Genomic DNA, 21,538 nt, shown 5'->3' with positions numbered 1-21,538 from the left:
TATCTCCTAAACGGTGCAAGTTTAGGAGATATTTACAGTACCTATAGGTAAGCCTTATTAAAGGCTTACCTATAGGTACAAGTTATAAGAGAGGGTTTACAACCTCTTTCAGGTACATTTTTTTTTTTATTTCCAGCGGCAGTTACAATATAGTGGGGATCGAAAGCATGGGCACCCCAGGTAAAAATTTGTATTATCGTGCATAAAGAAGCCAAGGAAAGATGGAAAAATCTCCAAAATGCATCAAATTACAGATTAGACATTCTTATAATATGTCAACAAAAGTTAGTTTTTATATCCATCATTTACACTTTCAAAATAACAGAAAACAAAAAAATGGTGTCTGCAAAAGTTAATATCTTGTACTGCCCCCTTTGGCAGGTATCACAGCTTGTAAACGCTTTTTGTAGCCAGCCAAGAGTCTTTCAATTCTTGTTTGAGGTATCTTTGCCCATTCTTCCTTACCAAAGTCTTCCATTTCTTTGAGATTTATGGGCTGTCTGTCACGCACTGCTCTTTTAAGGTCTATCCATAGATTTTCAATTATGTTGAGGTCAGGAGATTGTGAAGGCCATGGCAAAACCTTCAGTTTACGCCTCTTGATGTAATCCCCCGTGGATTTTGAGGTGTGTTTTGGATCATTATCCATTTGTAGAAGTCATCCTCTCTTTAACTTTAGCTTTTTCACAGATGGCATCAAGTTACCATCCAAAATTTGCAGAAATTGTATTGAATCCATTTTTCCTTCTACTCTTGAGATGTTCCCTGTGCCACTGGCTGCAATACAACCCCAAAGCATGATTGATCCACCCCCATGCTTAACAGTTGGACAGAGGTTCTTTTCATTAAATTCTGTGCCCCTTCTTCTCCAAACGTACCTTTGCTCATTCCGGCCAAAAAGTTCAATTTTAACCTCATCGGTCCACAGAACTTGTTTCCAAAATGCATCAGGCTTGTCTATATGTTCATTTGCAAAGTTCAAACCCTGATTTTTGTGGTGAGGACGTAGAAGAGGTTTTCTTCTGATGACTCTTCCATTAAGACCATATTTGTACAAGTATCTCTTTATAGTGGAATAGTGTACCACAACTCCAGTGTCTGCCAGATCTTTCTGGAGGGATCGTGCAGTCAAACGTGGGTTTTGAATTGTTTTTCTCACAATCCTGCCAGCTGTTCTGTCTGATATTTTTCTTGGTCTTCCAGATCTTGCTTTAACTTCCACTGTTCCTGATGACTGCCATTTCTTAATTACATTCCGAACAGAGGATATTGACATCTGAAAACGCTTTGCTATCTTCTTATAGCCTTCTCCAGCTTTGTGAGCGTCAACTATTTTCAGTTTCAGTTTTCTAGACAACTGCTTAGAAGATCCCATGGTGCTGATTGTTGGGTCAAGGTCAGATGAGTCTGGGCATTTAAAACCTTTGATACCTATAATGAAAACCTTAAAACTTTTTGATGCCTATGCTATAAATTCTGCAGAGTGCCCATTTTTTTGTGTTCTGTAACTTTGAAAGTGTCAATGATGGAAATAAAATCTAACTTTTGTTGTTGCTGTAATTTGATGCCTTTTGGAGATTTTTCCATCTTCCCTTGGCTTCTTTATGCACATTAATACAAATGTTTACCTGGGGTGCCCAAACTTTCGATCCCCACTGTACTCTCACTCAAACTGTATATTGGTCATTCTTCACATATATTGTCTGGTTGATTAGACAGTTGCACTGTGGGTAGGTCTTGTTACTTAACCTCGGGCCCAGGTATCATATTGATTGGGGGGTGGTTTTCTTTTGTTTTTTATTTCACATAGTTCTTGTTTCTATACATCCACAGGACTTACAAGTCCAAGTTTTGGTGCAGTCAATACAGGTGGGTTATTCCTCAACCCTTATAGTCACACATTAGAATACATTCAAAACGTTTGCTTCTTATCACATACAGTACATGTCAGTTTTGTTGTACATACATCATTGATACGTTTTCAGGTAACTAAGGCCTGAGTTTACGTTGTTAATTTGCCTGGTACACCTCAGGTAACTCAGCCTCTATCACACTCAAGGACTGACACGCTTTCAGTCCCGTGCAACTCGAGTTTTCGTTTGCTAACTTACCCACTATCACCATAGTGAGTCCACTCATTACACCATATAACTCACACTTGTACACTTGGAAAAAAAAAAAAAATACTTTTTTAAATCAAGTCACGTGCAATTATAGTCAGTGCTGCCTCCTGCATGTCTGTGCTATTTCTTATAGGGCTCACCCCAAGTCTGCCTGCACACTGAGACAAGCCAAGACCACATGACTAAGTCACATCAACATTTCCTTCTTGAAGGCCTGTTTGGATACTCACTCTTCCCCTACTTTAAGTCAGTTTTTGGTAGATAGTTTCACACAGGGGTTCCACATGGGGTTCATTTCATTATCACAATCCATAATTGAGTGTAAAAATCTACTGTCGACAGCCACAGATATGGAGGCAGTGGATTCTTTACTCCAAGCCGAACTAGAGAAGGGTTTTATAATATAGGGCCTTTCATGACACCGCCATTCCAAAAATGGAGAGTTAACCCAGGTGGTCTGGTTAGGGGTAAATTCTCCATTAAATTATGTTTAATTTACGATTTGTCAGCTCCTCATTCTTCTCACGTGCCTGGTCTTAATTCCTTGATCTCATCTGAGGAATTTTCACTCAAATATACATCAGTTGATCAGGCTATCCAGTACAATATCAGTATGGGTAAGTATGCATGGCTGTCCAAATCCGACATTTCTGATGCCTTCAAGCTCCTCCCCATATTGCCTTCCCTCTGGCAGTGGTGTGGTATTAAGTGGAGAGGTTTGTATTATTTTGCTACCAAACTTACTTTCGGGTCCAAAAGTATCCCCTGGTTGATTGATACCTTTGCGTCGAAATTGGATTCTCAAGCATGAAGCACACTGTCTGAGGGTAATTCACTATCTAAACAATTAAAAACCCTCAAAAAGCCCCTACTGATCTACAGAAGCTCATGACACTTTTTCTGCACTTAACATCCAGGTGGCAGCTAAGAAAGTTGAGAGCCCGCCTACTGCACTCACCTTTCTGGGGAATACACCCACTCCATGCAGGCTAGACTGCCTGCGGACAAATTAGCCAGAATTAGAGACCATATCCATGCTTTTATGATCTTCCAAGCCTGTACCAGGAAGGGACTGCAATCACTGCTGGGTATGCTAAATTTTGCTATGAGAATTATTCCCCAAGGTAGGTCCTTCATTTCTAGGTTGCTGGTATTGTTACCCACGGCCCCCGACTCTGATTCTCGGATCAAACTAGATGCCAGGGCCTTATCCGATTTACACATGTGGGAGGAGTTCCTTCAGCGTTCGAACAGCATTGCCATGTTCATTAATGCAGTGTCAGTGTCACCTCCCTGAGTTATTATGGATGCTGGAGCTACCAAAGGCTATGCAGCAATTTTTGGCACTCACTGGTTAGCAGGACCGTGGCCAGACGGAGGTCTGGCTATTCCCAGGTTTGCACAAACGTCATCACTTTTTTTGCAATTTACCCTATAGTTTCTGCAGCACAGGTGTGGGGTCACCAATGGACAGGTAACACGGTAGTTTTATCCACAGACAATAAGGCCTCCTCCGAAGTCATTAACAAAGGTAGGTCCAGTTTATTACTTATCATGTCCTTTGTACGCAGGTTCATTTGGCTGTCCCTAGAATACAAATTCCATTTTCACTGCAAATTCTTCAATGTTGTAGATAATACAGCTGCGGATGCTATATCACGATTTAATTATCCCCTGTTTTTCCTTCAGGTTCCAGATGCAGATGCCATCACCACTCCGGCCCTGCGCTACTCACTGTTAACAATGGATTAGATACTCACTGGGCCTGTGCGGTTGCATTGATCAACAAGTCACTATCAGCCAACACAAGAAAGGCATACAATACGTCTTGGAAAACTTTTCAGTCATTCCAGTCTCAATATCTCAGGCTAAATGAATACGACATTAAATATATAAATACCTGCTGGCTTTCGTAGCCTACTGCCTCTCCCAGCTTAAATTTCCTTACAACATCATTAAGACATATTTGGCAGGAATTCAGCACTTTGCATCCTTACTGCACCCCGATAGGCCCTCTGTTTTTTTTGCACATCCCAATAAGGCCATATTAAAAGGGATTCAGAAGAGTAGTTCAGCTTGGCCAGCAGGCTCCCTGTTACCGGGCATATATTTTGCAACATGTCCAATATGCTTTCCAGGTCCGCCTTCAGGCTACTACCTAGCCTGTTCCCATAAATCTGGCCTTCTATGGATTTTTAAGATCAGGCGAATTTACATATACCGGTACTAAGTCCCGTATTCTCCTGATTGAACAGGTAATCAGATACCCCAACCATTTCCGGTTGCACCTAGATGTTTGCAAGACACAGCAGACTGGAGCTGGCACTGATATTACATTTTTTGAGACCCATACTGCTTGGTGCCCCTTAGCATTCCTAGACCAACTCATGGCGCAGTTGGCAGACAAACCCAAGGATAGCCCACTCCTACCATTCCAAAGTACACGACTTACTACAACACAATTCATTAAACATTGCTGCATCCTCCTAGTTAACTTAAGGCTTAACTTAGGCTAAGACCCTTAGTTATACTCCGACCATTCCTTCAGAATAGGAGCTGCTTTGACAACCTCTCGCCAAGGAGTTCCTGTTCACATCATTAAAAAGTTAGGTAGGGGCCATTCCTGCTGCTACTCCATGTATTTCCCGGATCTGCACGTTGAGATGTCTCACGTATTTTCACACTTGGCTGACTAGTCTGTTATGCAAATTGTGCAATAAACCCCTTTTCATTTTCAAACTACTGTCTTTATTTTTGCCCCCTTTTAGGCATACTGTCCATGTGACCACGGCACACCCCAGGTCACTATTCCCCTCTTCCTCTCTTACCTTTCCTGGTCTATTTCTAAGAGACTCCAAGTACAAATACTAACAGGGGTTTTAATCTCTCTCCACTCTATCCAAAACAAAAAAAAAAAAAGTTTTGCCTTTAGGTATACTTTAAAGTACTGAAGCAAGATGGTCAGCAAAAAGCTGTCTCCTAAAGAGTTTATACCCCACAAAAGGTGGAAGGGATATATATGAAATGTCTATGGTCAATTTGGACTACATAGAACAGATAGTGGAGCAACTCCTCAGAGTAAAGCCCGTACACACGCACCGATTGTCGGCCCAACGATCGGCCGTCTTTTGTCCAGTGCTGTCGTGTAGGTTGAAAAGTGCTCAAGACTGCACACAAATTTTGTCGGCCAACAACAACCAACTTCAGAAGTGATGTCATGTGATGGTTAACTTTCCGTGTGTTTTTTGTTCTCTGAGCATGCCCAGTCTTGCTCATCTGGCTTTTGTCGGCCGAAATCTGTACTGACTGACGAACAATCGGCCATTCTGGTGTTGGCCAACAAAAATTTTATAGCATGCAGACCAGATTTTGTTCGGCCGAAAAGTCGCAGTCGGTTGTCGGAAGCATCATACTAAGAAGCCGACAATCGGCCGATCGGACGTTGGCCGAATATTTACCGCCGACAATCGGTACGTGTGTACGGGCCTTAAGGATAAAGACAATCTGCTGGCATCCAAGTGTCTGCATGGCATATGAAAGCCAGGCAACTAGCATTTTCAGACAGAGAGCAGTGGCAGTCTCTGTTTCTCTCAGGAAAAGAACCAGTGGATCTAAAACAAAAGTCATGATTTATTAAAACTGGAAAAAAGAAATTGCAAACAAAAATAGTTAGCAAAAGCAAACAAGCAGGTTTTACATTTCAATTAGTAGAAAAAGTCGTCAAGAATTGTAATTTATGGCTATGGGCAGCAAATCCAGTTTAGACCTATTCTTTACTCCAGTTCTAATTAGCTCTGCTATATGGAAAATCCACAGCAAAATTAATCTCACTCAGTAAACATTTACTATTTTTAATCCTTATGCTGCCAGCCTTAGTAAATAGATAGGAAAGTTTATTATATTTACTGGCTTTAAAACATTTTTTCTTTTAAATTTCTCCAGCTGGTTTCTGGTTTCTGGCCTAGTCCAAAATGATGTCATATATCCCAGGAGCCTTTGTGGGCATCAGTTTTCTTTCATCTGGAGGGAGGGGCTTTCTAAGTTAAGCACACCCTCCTGTCTGCATGCCTGATCTAATTATTTATTTTATTTATTTATTTATTTTAGGTACTTCTATAGCGCTGTCAATTTACGCAGCGCTTTTACATATACATTACACATTCATATCAGTCCCTGCCCTCAAGGAGCTTACAATCTAAGGTCCCTAACTCACATTCATACATACATAGTAGGGTCAATTTTATACAGGATCCAATTAACCTTCCAGCATGTCTTTGGAGATGCCAGATGGATTCCAGTAAGTAAATGCTACATGAATCAGCTGCCCCTTACTCAAGGTGGCCATGACTAGAAAAGCTAAGGTGTGTTTTTCAAAGTGATTTCTCAACACAAAAAAGCAGGGGGACATGGAAGGATGGGTGAATTTCCATTAAAAATTAAAAAGAGATTACATAATGTTTTTAGCTTGTGATGTTCAGATACAGTTTAGTTCTGTTCTAACAATGTTGTATGTAACTTTTTTAAAAAGCAATTTTATGGATATTTTTGTCCTTATTCTGTCTTTTACTGTTAAAATAAACCTACCATTAAAATGATAGACTGATCATTTCTTTGTCAGTGGGCAAACGTACAAAATCAGCAGGGGATCACATATTTTTTTTCCCCTCACTGTAACTGTACACAAATTAGATCATCTAAAGATTGGTGGGGGCATATATTATGCCAAAAATAATAGAATCACAAATTAAAGCATTAGTCGATAGGGTATTTAATAAACATGATTCTGAAGGTTATTTTTTAAGCACAACTTGAGGAAAACATTTCTTCAGTTTTTCATTCAGTGGGGAATGCTGACAATCTCCACTTGCCTACCGGGCCTATTTTTGACACTTGGTGTTTACAAGATAAAATCATTTTTTTTTTGCTAGAAAACTACTTAGAACCCCCAAATATTATATATTTTTTTTTAGCAAAGACCCTAGAGAATTAAATGGAGATTATTGCAATATTTTTTATCACACCGTATTTGCGCAGCGGTCTTCCACACGCAATTTTTTTGGAAAAAATAAAAAAATTTTAAATTAAAAAATAAGAAACCAGTAAAGTTAACCCAATTTTTTTCCATAATGTGAAAGATAATGTTACGCCATGTAAATAGATACCTAACATGACATGCTTCATGACAAACTTTGGTACTTAAAAATCCCCATAGGCGACATTTTAAACATTTCTACAGGTTGCCATCTTAGAGTTACAGAGGAGGTCTAGGGCTCAAATTATTGCTCTTGCTCTAACGATCGCGGCGATACCTCACATGTGTGGTTTGAACACCGTTTACATATGTGGACAGGGTTTCCGTATGCGTTCACTGCTGCGCGCGAGCTAACCGGGACAGGGCGCTTTAATTTTTACTATTTATTTTATTTATTATTTTTTTATTTTTACACCGTTTAAAAAAAAAAAAATTGATCATTTTAATTTCTATTACAAGGAATGTAAACATTCCCTGTAATAGAAATAGGCACGACAGGACCTCTTTTTTGTGAGATCTGGGGTCAAAAAGTCCTCAGATCTCACAAGTACACTAAAAGATGAAGAAAAAAAAGAAAAAAAAAGGGACCTTTAAACCGGTTGCTAGGCAACGACGTTTGCCATCGCTCCGGTCCTCCAAGACCATAGAGTCAAAGCTTGCCCTCACTCGACATCCTGTCTGTGAGGATCCAGGACCGGATCGTTTTCCCCGCTGCCGGCGGGTCCTGTAAGCGGGGAAAAGGACTGGGACGCGGTGGGAGGGGGGGGCACCTCTTCCGCCATCCCGGAAGGGTGATCCTGCAGCGAATCCGCCACTGGGACCACCCTTATCGGAAAGGCAACCGCCCACTCTTTAAAAAAATACCGGGGTTATGGGGGCTATCTGCTGCCATAACACCGGTATTTAGGTTTAAACGGAGGACGTATATATACATTGGCCGGTAGGCAAGTGGTTAATACTGTATGTTCACATGTGATAGAATGCTTTGTATTTCCTTCCAGTTCAGGCACAACAGGATTTGAGGGGAATCTTGCTAAATTTAGTCGCTAACATGCAGAAAAAGTTATTGCCTTTTCATGTTTTGTGACTTGAATCTACCCAATTTACCCTGCTGCCCTAGGCACCAGTTCCATTATGGTAAATATAGCTAGACATTAGGCTAGTCTTTTCAGGCGCTAATGTAGAGACCCTGTCTTAACCTGGAGTTTCCCTAGTTAAAGTGGAACTGCACTGCATCTGAAAACCACAAACCAAAAATACAATTGAATTCATTTGTATTATTCAAAGCAATCTCCCCCATCCATCCACGTCTTCATGCTTTATTTTGGTGAGAAATCATTTTGAAAAAGACCCCCTAGCATTTCTGGATGTGGCCATCTTGAGTAAGGGCAGATGATTCATGTATCATTTACTTCCTGGAATTCATCTGCTCTTAGCTCAGGCATAGGCTGACCTGAGATCCCTCCCTACTCTCCTGAAGACTCCTGGGATGTATGACATAATTTGCCTAGGCATGGAAACCAGGAAACAACTGAAGAGATGTAAAAAGAAAAGTTTAAAACAAGTAAATATGATTCCTACATTTCTACATTCCGATCTATTTACTAATGCTTGCAGCATAAGGATTAAAAATAGTCAATGCTGATTGTGAGAGTGAAGTTCCACTTTAAATGTGGTGTGCTTTGCTGCTAGGCTGTGGCCAGCTTGAGCTTTGTTTATATTTTCTCTGTTTGCTAGGTTTCTCCTAAGGTTGGGACATTGATTATTTCTGCCTGCTGCTTTTGAATTGTGTTTACTAGTTAGTGTGAGGAGTAATGAGTTATGAATATTTATCTATCTTGGCCAATAATTAAGGGCTTTGTTCCAGTGATGTGAGCTGAGGGTAGAAGATGAATATATGGAGGAACCTTCCAGAAGGGTCTTTGCCAGCTGGGCTTTTGTCTTGGTAAGGAATGGCTTACCTATCGGAAAGAACTAAACTTGGTGGTTTGGATATAAAACATGTATTTTATTGTATCAAATTTCCACTTATAAAAGAGTTAGTCACTCATAGTTGCCTCACAGTGCACCAAAAACATCCCTTAATTACACCTTTAAAAACAATGTCACTCAATGAGTACGTCCGGACTAAATAAACTATGTGTGCTACATACTACTGTGCAGACCTCCACTTGTGTATATAAAGAGGGGAAGAAAAGAGTTCCCTTACAAAAAGACACCAGAGCAGCAGCACACATAGGCCCCGGGGCTCCCCTTAAAGTGTAACTTTAAAAACATTCCCCTCTGGGTGATCTCTGTACATTTCACGAATTTTAACAAACTTTGTTGCAGATTCCTACCTTTTGTTATTCTGAAGGAACCATTGTTTGTTCCTCTGCGCCTCTGTGCTGAGTGGGTCAAATGGGAATGGTTTCATAATTATCTATCAGCTGTGGCAGCTGAAGGGCCCTAAAGAGGAAAGCTGCTGGGCCTGCATCCCTTTAGACGTGTTCCTATTGGGAGTATCTCACCAAAAATGACATTTTTGTTGCAGGCGATGCCTGAAATCTGACTTGTATCTTAGTGTAGACTTCTGGGAAAACTGGTGAGCCAATCACACAAGCAGGAAATTGTGTTTCTGGGGTGTGGTCAGTACAGATTCTGTGTACAGAACACCTCCAGGTAGCCATATTGCATTGCATTTTCAGAACATTACAACAGCTGCAAATTGAAAAGGAAGGGTAATTTTTAATAACATTTAAATAAAAAATGAGATGTGTGTCAATTGTATGTGCGATATTGTTCTTTCTTTCTTTGCTGATTTTTTTCCCCCACGAAAGTGAAGTTACCCTTTAGGTAAAACAAAAACAACAAACACCACCACTCAGTATGAAGGATGTTAAATGAAGATGCTAACATTGCCTAACTGAGCTAGTCCTAAAGGGGTGCATGAACTTTGATAACAAGGATTGGAGTTGGATAAACCAACCCTCTAAATGTGGTATAAATGAGCTGGGCTATATAAAGTACTCAAAACCCATACTTGAGTAAAAGTACAAGTGCTCGATCAAAAAGTGACTTGAGTAGAAGTGGAAGTTCTCAATCAAAAAGTGACTTGAGTAGAAGTACTAAAGTATTCAACATTTTTTGTACTTAAGTATTGCAAGTAGTTTTTTTTTAAATTTTGCTACTCAAGTACTGAAAGTAAAAGTACCAGTAGTTTTGAAAAAAAAATTGCTACTCAAGTACTGAAAGTAAAAGTACAAGTACTGTGTTATGTAGTTATTAAAGAAAGAAGTCAAAAGTTTGAACATCATATTGTTTTTTATTATTTCAAATGCAGCTTTTATTTATACATACAGTAGCTTTTATTTTCGTTTGCGCTGATAATACACATGTTTTGAGCTTCATGAAACCTGACATCTACTGTTCTGGCAGTGGTAATTTTTATAATAGTAACTAGTAACTATGCAGCACAAAAAAAAATATCAGAGTAGAAGTATTGAAATCATCGAAAAAAATGTAGTGAAGTAAAAGTGGAAGTAGGAGAAAAAAATTCTACTCCAGGAAAGTACAGATATCACCTTTCGGTACTTAAGTACAGTAGTGAAGTAGTTCTACTTAGTTACTATACATCTCTGTAAATGAGCTGCTGTGAGATATCCATATCCCTACTTGCAGTGGAGCCAAAGCAACGGAGAAAGCGCTTCCAAAAAATTACTCCTTGAGCATGGTTGTGAAGTTCACATTTTCAAGACAATCTCACTGGTATGGCTAATCACAGGATATAGAGAGCGAGCTATCTTACCCTGCCTTTGCCAATCCTCCAAACTGGTCAGGATGGTTTAAAACTTACTGGTTCAGTAGGGGGCGGGTGATCGTTCTTATCCATCTCTGCTCCAGCTCCTATCTACTGTGTGCCAAACAACTACATCCAGGTATTGATGACAGTGCATCCACCATGCTGAGACTGGGTGTCCATATTGGGTTCCCTGGGTCCTCTCTCAGCTGTCATATGTAGAGATTTATTTCGCCGCTAGTGATGTTGTGCCATCTGAGGTACTCGTTCAGATTCCCAGGTCAATCGCATGTCCATTGGGGCTTCCTCTTCCAAGAGTCTGGTGACGTAACTTTGACGTCAACACGCTTCGCTATGTCCACACATAGCTTTGTCAGGATATTGTGCCTCCTCTCCTAATCTTCTTAAAAAATGGAGCTATGCCATGGAGGGGGGCTGTCCTTGCATTTAATCTTAAAGTGACAGTGTACCTAAAAAATGTATTGAAAATGTCCATCTTCAATAAAAAAGGTTGAATTCTTGATTTCTCTGTTGTTTCTCACTGATTCTAATTTAGTTTATAGACTGCTCATCTTTCCTCTGTTAACTATATCAACAGTAACTAGTTCAAATTCTTCAACTAACTTATAATTACATTGTATCATTTGGATGCTTGAAATAGCCTTTAAGTTGGCCTGTGGTAGAAACCTAAGAAAAAGGAAGGTGGCTACACAGAGGGAGCACCTTTAGAGGAGTCTGTTGTGCAGTATAGTGTCCTTGAGAGTCTGGGGGAAATTGCTCCCGGAGGATATTGCAAGGGGATTTCTGCTGAGCCATTCAAGGTATCTGTGACTGTGCTGCTATATAGAGTCAAGGGTCATAAATCTACTTAAAGGAAAGAGATTATCTGTCCATCAATTGCTTACTGTGACTGCTACTAATATATCAGTGTCACTGCAGCTATATTGGCTGTTTCTACTTTATTAAGGTTCAATTTAGTATTGGGAAACTGCTACTGAGCATATTAGGACAATCGTTATTTCTGCTACTAGCTATGTACCCCTAACCCTCTCTCCACTAACTCATCTATAGCATTAATTGTAACAACACTAAAGTGAAGCCTGTTTTTTTTGGCCGTTGGTGTGCTGGTGTGTTGGTGGGTCAGTATGAAAAGTATGTGGAATATGGACAAAAAGCTGTACGCATCCAGTATAGGAAGTTTAGTTTGATGTTTAGATATTGTCCTTGCTAAAGCATGCTGAAAGATTCCTTCACATCAATGTCTACAGATGTCTGTGTTCCCCTACAGATGAGACAAGTGTATTCATTTGCACTAATCCAAACTTGCTACACCTTAGCTGAACCAACGGGTCATTTACCCATATGGAGACTGCAATTCATTCAAATGGCTACAGTAGAATATAGAATAGATAGCCGAACTGAAGAGAAAAAGGGGATTAAAGAAGGTGTGTGTGTGTAGAAACCAACCGGCCCTTAGTTTGCTATACTTACCCACCAGTCTGCTGACAAACCAAATAAACCTGTCTAACATAATAGGTTAGAAATAGGGGTTTAGTTAACACACATTTACAAACGCATGTATAAGCTGCAGGCCACTCCATGGCACCATGTGTATCCTGCAGTCCTAACACTTCCTAACACTACTCAAACTGAGTGTCTACTGAGCAGTGGCGGCTGATGCTCAAAATTTTTTTTTGGGGGGGGGGCGCAAAAAGAAAAAATGTAATAGGTATTGCTTTGCATCAAAAAACGCAGTAAAAAATTGCGTGACTTTGAAGTCATGGTACAGGCATGGCACAGGTGATGGTATAGGCATGGCATAGGTGATGGTACAAACATGGCACAGGTGATGGCACAGGAGATGGTATAGGCGTGGCACAGATATGGTATAGGCATGGCACAGATATGGTATAGGCATGTCACAGGTCATGGTACAGGAGATGGTATATGCCCCCTTTCAATGCATAGACCAGCGTACATGCCCCCTTTCAATGCAGTGACCAGCGTACATGCCCCCTTTCAATGCAGTGACCAGCGTACATGCCCCCTTTCAATGCAGAGACCAGCATACATGCCCCCTTTCAATGCAGAGACCAGCGTACATGCCCCCTTTCAATGCAGAGACCAGCGTGCGTGCCACCTTTAATGCAGAGATCAGCGTGCGTGCCCCCTTCAATGCAATGAATATTGTGCTGTGCCCCCTTCAATGCAATGAACACTGTGCTATGCCCCCTTCAATGCAATAAACACTGTGCTGTGCCCCCTTCAATGCAATAAACACTGTGCTGTGCCCCCTTCAATGCAATAAACACTGTGCCACCTTCAATGCAATGAACACTGTGCTGTGCCCCCACAATGCAGAGTTCAGCGTGCATGCCCCCTTCAATGCAACTGTGCTGTGCCTCCTTCAATGCAATGAACAATGTGCTGTGCCCCCTTCAATGCAATAAACACTGTGCTGTGATCCCTTCAATGCAATGAACACTATGCTGTGCCACCTTCAATGCAATGAACACTGTGCTGTGCCCCCACAATGCAGAGTTCAGCGTGTAGGGCCCCCTTCAATGCAACTGTGCTGTGCCCCCTTCAATGCAATGAACAATGTGCTGTGCCCCCTTCAATGCAATAAACACTGTGCTGTGCCCCCTTCAATGCAATAAACACTGTTCTGTGCCCCCTTCAATGCAATGAACACTGTGCTGTGTACCCACAATGCAGAGTTCAGCGTGCGTGCCCCCTTCAATGCAATGAACACTGTTCCGTGCCCCCATCAATGCAGAGTTCAGCGCGCGAGCCCCTTTCAATGCAGAGCGCCACAGCATTGTCCCCAATCACTGCAGAGCACCACAGCATTGTCCCCAATCACTGCAGAGCGCCACAGCATTGTCCCCAATCACTGCAGAGTGCCCACAGAATTGTACCCCAATGATTGCAGAGTGCCACAGCATTGTACCCCAATGATTGCAGAGTGCCACAGCATTGTCCCCCAATGATTGCAGAGTGCCACAGCATTGTACCCCAATGATTGCAGAGTGCCACAGCATTGTATCCCAATGATTGCAGAGTGCCCACAGCATTGTACCCCAATGATTGCAGAGTGCCCACAGCATTGTACCCCAATGATTTCAGAGTGCCACAGCATTGTCCCCCAATCAATGCAGAGACCAGCGTGCGTGCTCCCTTCAACCCAATGCACTTACCTGGCGGCGGTGGCTCGGCTATCGGCGGCGGCGGCGGGAAGGTGAGCGGCTTCTCCCTCGTCCTCTTCTGCGGCGGGAACCGGCGGGCGGCCTCTCCTCTTCTCTGTGGCGGGAACCGGCGGGAAGGTGAGTGGTGGTGAGCGATGGTGACGATGAGTGACGGACGCACACACCGGCACCGCCCCCATTGCGACGTTAGCGATCGGATGTCCTGGATGATGATTGGTCCAGGCTAGAGACTGGACCAATCACAGCCAGGACATCATGAAGGTGGGGGTGGCCAAGCGCTCTTTCCTGCGCCCAGGTTACACCCCCAGAAGGCAGCCAATCGGCAACTTTCTGGGTCGTAAACCCCACCCCCCTTTAGCCACCACATAGGCCGCATAACTTTATTGTTCTTTTTTGTCATTTTTTCCCCCTTTTTTTCCTATGCACGGGCCGCCATTGCTACTGAGTGTCTCCAACATGGGAGTACATGAATGCTAATGGATGGATGGGAAACCGGTGAGCTTGGAGGTTCCCAATCCTCCCCCAACCTCCTCCCAGCCATGACTGGTATTGAAAAATGAATGGCTATGTGAAAGCCATAGGGTGTAAACTAAAACATGACCAGCTGGGAGACACACCCCCATCCCAATAATATAGATGGTAAAGGCAAATTGGGACTTTAGATGAAACACCAGCCTGTAAAGCGAGCGTCTCCATCCCTGGCAACATGGAAAATTTAGGCAATTGACTTCTTAATTAATTTGATTTACAGTATATATTTAATTTTGCTGTATTGGTCATAATAATTATTCTATGCAAGGTTGTTCGATAGTAGAAGGAATTCACAAAGGTAATGGACCTTATAAATGTATCCATGGAGAATCTATGGGCTGTTAACCAGAAGAGTGTATTATTTAGTTAGAAAAAACAATATTGTCAAATAACAAAAAGATTTAATATGACATTTTACCATCTTAGAAAGCAGTGGCATTAATTTAAGTCACAAAGCATGTATCCCTAATAAAGAGAACCTGTCATGGGACAAATACAGAGGCTGCCATTGTTGAGGTCTTCCGCAAAAGCTGCTTGCCTAACTGGCACTACCTCCATCTAATTCACTGGCCTACAACAAGTATGCAGATAAGGTTTCGGACTTTTTTTCAACTTTCCTTATCTGAATACTTTTTCCAGAACAGTTAACATGCTGGTTACTAGATATTTGTTTTGGAATAGTAAGCATACTACATACTGGACCCTTGATCCAGAATATTTAGCATCATGCACTCGAAATATTTGTTTCGGAAGGCAGAACATTAGCATAACAGTTAGACAGCTCATATTTTAGATTAAGCTTGACAATGGCAGCCCCTATATTTCCCCTATAACAGGTTTAATTTAAACCAACCAGAAGATATAAAAGCTTCCAAACATCATCAGCAGTCATCCTAAGCCAACAACTATATCTGATTAATTATTATGGACTGCTGCACACGATGACATTTTGTATAGGATTGTAAGCCTTTAAAGGTATTCTGACAAATATACACATAATAATGGTGCCATAGGAGCTACAGCCCATCATAAGAGTGCCATGCATCAAGAGATCTTTCACCGAGAACTGACAGATATGACTGTCTTCTTTTGAATCTTTGAAGTACGAATGTGATGCAAGCATGGTTTATCCAAGGCCAATTCCCTTTTCTGGGGAAAGACAGGAACAGTTGCTGAGCAACTGAGCATTTTCAAACATACTGGACAATCGTAAATGCTATTTGGTTAACCTCAACACTTACAAGTGATGCTTGAATTAGCCACATCTCTAGCAAATGTCTTCCTGTGTAGAACCAAATGCTTATGAAACTGTTTTTGTGGATGGTGAAATTGATTTAAAGCGGACCTTCAGTCATTTTTTTTATCTTTCCATCTATTAAACACTCTGCCCTTGTTGTTTTAACTTTGGATAGTAAAACATTTTTTTTCTGCCAGTAAATACCTAATACAGCCCACTTCCTCTTTCTTGTCTGGTATTTAGCCTAGGTTATCATGCACAGCTCTCTCTCTCTCTCACTCTCGTGAGAGTTTGCCAGCAAGGGAGGGGGATAAGTCATAGGAGAGGCAAGGTGAACTGCAGAGCTGGAGGGGGCTGGATGAGGGCGGAGATAACAGGAGACTGCAGAGATCCATGAGTATTCATCAAGAGAGAAAAAATGTGCAGGCAAGCAGTGGTTTGAGTGTGTGTGTATGTGAAAATCCAGGAAGTGAACAGGCAGCAGCTTCAGCTGCCCACAGTTAAAATGGCTGCAGCCAGACTTAGAGGAGGGAGATTTTTGCAGCATATTTGGCAAGTGCAGAATTACAGTATACATAAAATAATATGCAAAGTGGTTGGAGGGAAGCTTTCAGAATGCAAATATTTTTTTATTACAAATTATGTGAGCAGCCTGCAGTTCCTCTTTAAGAACATGCTCTCCATTCATTAACAGTAAGAATGGAGCCTCACTGTTAAAGTTTAAAATCTAGTGTTCACCGAACATATTAAACACACTCTGCTGAAAAGTTTACTTTGCTCTTACATGAGGCTAGCCCTTATTCTGATAAATATCCCTGTTAGGTTACCTTGATTTCACACAGCATTCACCTGGTAATCAATTTCGGGTTTTTTTTTTGCTGGCTAATATCTTTTTGTTGGGAATCTAAACTTGAGCTTTAATCTCAGCTGACTAAACAAACATGTGATCATTTCACAAGCCACACCCCAGTTAGAAACACGCCCCTAGGTACACATTTAACCCCTTGATCACCCACAGTGTTAACCCCTTCCCTGTCAGTGTCATTAGTACAGTGACAGTGCATATTTTTAGCACTGATTACTGTAGTAATGTCACTGGTCCCCCCAAAAGTGTCAAAAATGTCAATCAGGGATCTGATCTATCCGCCGCAATGTTGCAGTCCCACAAAAAATGGCAGATCGTACATTGATTCTTATATTACTCTCGGGATGGGGACAGGATTGGGGACGGGGACGGGGGAGGGGGCGCAGTTTGCTATCTTTGCCCTGGGCACCGAATGACCTTGTCCCAGCCCTGCTCTGGCCACTTTGCTTACAAACAAGATGAAGCTACTGGGAAATGTCATTTAACACCTATGGGTGTGTGCCATTTCATTAAAGCATAATTTTTAAGGGAATTTTTTTTTTCTGTGCATTGGTACAGAGCAGGGCCCAGCTCCCCCTGCCTTTGTTTGACTTTGTTGGACCCAAGCCATGACATTTGGAAAAAAAAAGAACAGCAGGAAAATTTAATTCATTTTTAGTTTCTTTTTAAATGTCACTTTTTCTGTAGGGCATTCTGTAGAAGCATCACTTCACAGACAGGTTTAACCACTTCTGGACCGGAAGTTTTCCCCCTTAATGACGAGGCCTTTTTTTGCGATACGTCACTGCGTTAATTTAACTGATAATTGCATGGTCGTGCTGTGCTGTACCCTAATAAAATTGTCCTTTTTTTACCCACAAATAGAGCTTTCTTTTGGTGATATTTGATCACCTCTGCGATTTTTTTTTTTTCTCTATAAACAAAAAAAGAGTGACAATTCTGAAAAAAAAAAAAAAAAAAAACAATATTTTTTACATTCTGCTATATAACATTCCCAATAAAAAATTTTTAAACATCTAATTTTTTTCATAATTTTAGGCCAATTTGTATTCTGCTGCATATTTTTGGTAAAAAAAAAAATCCCAATAAGCGTATATTGATTGATTGGTTTTCACATAAGTTATCGTGTCTACTAACTAGGGGAAAGATTTATGCCATTTTTATTTATTTTTTATTTTTTTACTTTTAATGGCGGCAATCTGCGATTTTTAGCGGGACTATGACATTGCCGCGGACAGATCGGACACTTACCTGACATTTTTAAAACTTTTGGGGGGACCGAGCCACAGCCCTGTGTCTAACTGGACACATAGAGCAGTGGCTCGGGAGTGAGCCTGCTTTGGTGCCCCCACAGTAAGCTGTTTGCTCTGGGGGCACTTAACAGGAGGAAGGGGCCAGGAGCGCCGGCGGGGGACCTGAAAAGAGGAGGATCAGGTAAGTATAATATGTTTATTATTTTTAATTTAAAAACATTCTACCTTTAATAACACATCAGGGCATCCCCCAAGCATGCTATTTAAAGATTATTTGAATATGGCTGAAGAGTATTTTTATTTTTTTTACATTGGTAATTGTCCCTTCTGGCAGTGCCCAGCTCCCCGTTTCCTTTGTTTGACTATTCCTATTGTATTAGTCTTGAAAATGGAGAGAATTGATTTTTTTTATGATTTACCTCACAATGACTTTAATGGGGTGCGCAATTTTCAGTTTTTTGGACGTGTGTGCAAAATCTTCCCTTTAATCAAACCCAAGCAGATTCGCTCATCACTACTCAGCGGTATCTTTTAGAGTTCACATCTGAGCAGGGCATATTCCAGAGCAATGATGAGCCCAGTCATGTGCAGTCACAAGCCAATAGCCAATCAGAGGCCACTGAGGCATTCCCCGCCCCACAGCCACACATATACACGCCCCATGCATACGTGAAGCTGCAGGGTTGGAGAATGCCTCCGCCGCCTATGATTGACTGTTGGTTTTGACATGTTCCCAACAGGATAGCTCAGGCAGGTTCAGACTTGTGTCCGAACACGCCTGAGATCATCTCAGTTCCTGATTATTTTTAAGCTTTTTTGGCCCCTTTCACATGGGCCAAATCCGGTTTTCCTCCGCAGGGGATCCGTCTGCTGATCCCCTGAAGAGTTGCCAGGTGACAAGTCCATGTCTGCTCTGGCTATGCAGAGCTGACACAGCCCTCTCTCTATGGGCAGACCATCTGTCTGTTTATACCTTACTGCCCTCTGATCCAATACAGCTAGACTGAGAGGAACAGATCCCCGTCTGTTTTTATTTTTGCTGGATTCTATCGAACCCAGAGATAGCCGGGTGTAAACGGACACAAGTTCATTTACATCCAACTGCCCAAAGAGTAGTGTAGCACTACTCCCAAGGGAGCTGCTGAGTGTGGGTTTCCCTGGGTTACCGCTAGCAACAGTAGTACCTTTAAGCATGTTTCCCAAGTGTGAATACCTCAGACAAGAACCAGTCCAGTTTCTTTGGGTTTTTAGGTTTATTTGAGAACTTTGATAGGAGAAGGGATGAGAGGGATACTCCAACAACTGAGAGAGAACAGAGCAGCGCCACCTGAGTGTAGTATTAAAACAATCCTTTATTGGCATAAAAGGTAATGCACTCACATGAGTGATAGAAAAGCAGGCTTTACTGCAAGTCATCCGATCCACTGCAGGGGAGGCAGGAGAGGTGTAGACAGCCCTGGGTCCTGGCTGTGTCAGTGGCTTCTGGCACTTCCTGGTGTCCTGTCGGCGTCACAGCTTCTCCCTCATCACATCCGGTGGAAGCGGGGTGGTGCTAGCGTTCAAGGCATGCGTGCCCCTTCGTCAGGCATTGTCTAGAGACCAAAGGAAGCCACTCCCCCATCTCCCTGACAACTGATGACACTAGCTCCAACTCTAGCCATATAAGAGGGAGCTTCCTTTGGTCTCTAGACAATGCCTGATAAAGGGGCACGCATGCCTCGAACGCTAGCACCACCCCGCTTTTACCGGATGTGATGAGGGAGAAGCTGTGACGCCGACAGGACACCAGGAAGTGCCAGAAGCCACTGACACAGCCGGGACCCAGGGCTGTCTACACCTCTCCTGCCTCCCCTGCAGTGGATCGGATGACTTGCAGTAAAGCCTGCTTTCCTATCACTCATGTGAGTGCATTACCTTTTATGCCAATAAAAGATTGTTTTAATACTACACTCAGGTGGCGCTGCTCTGTTCTCTCTCTTTTATTTATTTACCATGCACAGAGTCCCCTCCTAACTCTGATAGAGCCGGCGGCCACCCAGCCATCCATCTCTACATAGACTCTACTCCATGGACTTTGTATCTATATACACCTAAACATTTATCATTATTGTGTTTTTTATCAATATTTTTTGATTCTCTTTATCTGCTTTTATATCAATTGTTTACATTCGTTTTTATAATTTTCCCCTAGCACTGTGGGTTTAATAGCGCTGGTCCAGCATCTGTTATATATTTCTGTATACTACAACAACTGAACTATGCACAAATAGGCAGGGACTCTACAAAAATGCTGCTTAATGCTGGTTAATGCTTGCTGACACTGATTAGCGCTGTCTGACACTGGTCATGGCTAGGCCGCTTACTATGACTTCACCTCTGACTGTGAAAAGTCCTCTGAGCCCCCTGAGGTTCTCCTTCCTAGGGTAACTGACTTGTAGTGCAATCTGTATCACTGAACACTTCAGGGCCCTTCCTGGCAACCCCTTTAATCCCCAAACTTCAGGGCTTTAGTACTTGGCACCCCCTTTACTGTACTCTCCTGGTTAGCTGGCCCCTGGATCCCCCTTGACCTCTCTGGAGTGGTCCCCTTTCCTAGGCAGACCCATGGGCAGATCTTAAGTACTCATGACACTATTTTTCCAGAAGAGCTCTGCCCAGCAGCTCCACTCGGTCAGCACACTCTGGATCCTCTGCAGCCCAGCTCTACCTCTGGCCCCTAGGCTGACTGCCCAGACCACCTTCACACTTCAGCAGGAAGAGAGACAGTCGTCACCTCTTTCTGGGACTTATGCTCCCTTCCTATTTATGTGCAATCCCAGGATGCATTGCAGGACTGCTTCCCACTGGAATTGACATAAAACAGTGTGCCATTGGCTGGGTTTCCTCCACTGTCCAATGAGCTCCCTCATTGGCTGCAGTGGGGACACTCCCTCAGACCCAGTGAATCACACCTAGAAACATGTGACAGACTAAACTAATAGATCAGGCCCTCCTGATAAACAGACAGGGCCACAAATATGGTTTTCCTAGCACCTACCTAGGAGGGTGCTACATCAGGATGAAGTGTCTGATCAGGTCCGACTGAAAACGAACAGCCGGACCTGATTGGACCTCTTGTGTGCAAGGCCCCTTGGAGGCATTTTACAAGCTTTGTTCATGCATTTTTGCATTTTTGCATGAGTATCAAGCTTCAAGTGTTTGTGTAATGGGCTGGGCAAGGTGGGGGGAGCGGTTCTAGAGAAAATGAGAGGTTCTTCAAATGCAAAAACGAACATATTGTGCATTTACAAGCATTTCCATTGAAGTCAATGGGGCCAATACCACCTAAATATGCCAAAAAAAGCAGCATTTAGCATAGTGCAAAGAGATTAGGTCAGTTGAGTGTACAAGTGAGAACAAGGACATTTAGAAATAATGAGATTCTGCACGTTGGGTGTAGTCAGGTGTAGGAAAACAAGCTAAAAAAATACTGAGTTGAAATCACATCAGTTAATTGGTACGACGTTACAA

The sequence above is a fragment of the Pelophylax lessonae genome (genome assembly GCF_965119305.1).
Source record: "Pelophylax lessonae genome assembly, chromosome: 2".
Classification (NCBI taxonomy): Eukaryota; Metazoa; Chordata; class Amphibia; order Anura; family Ranidae; genus Pelophylax; species Pelophylax lessonae.
This window is presented reverse-complemented; position numbering follows the sequence as displayed.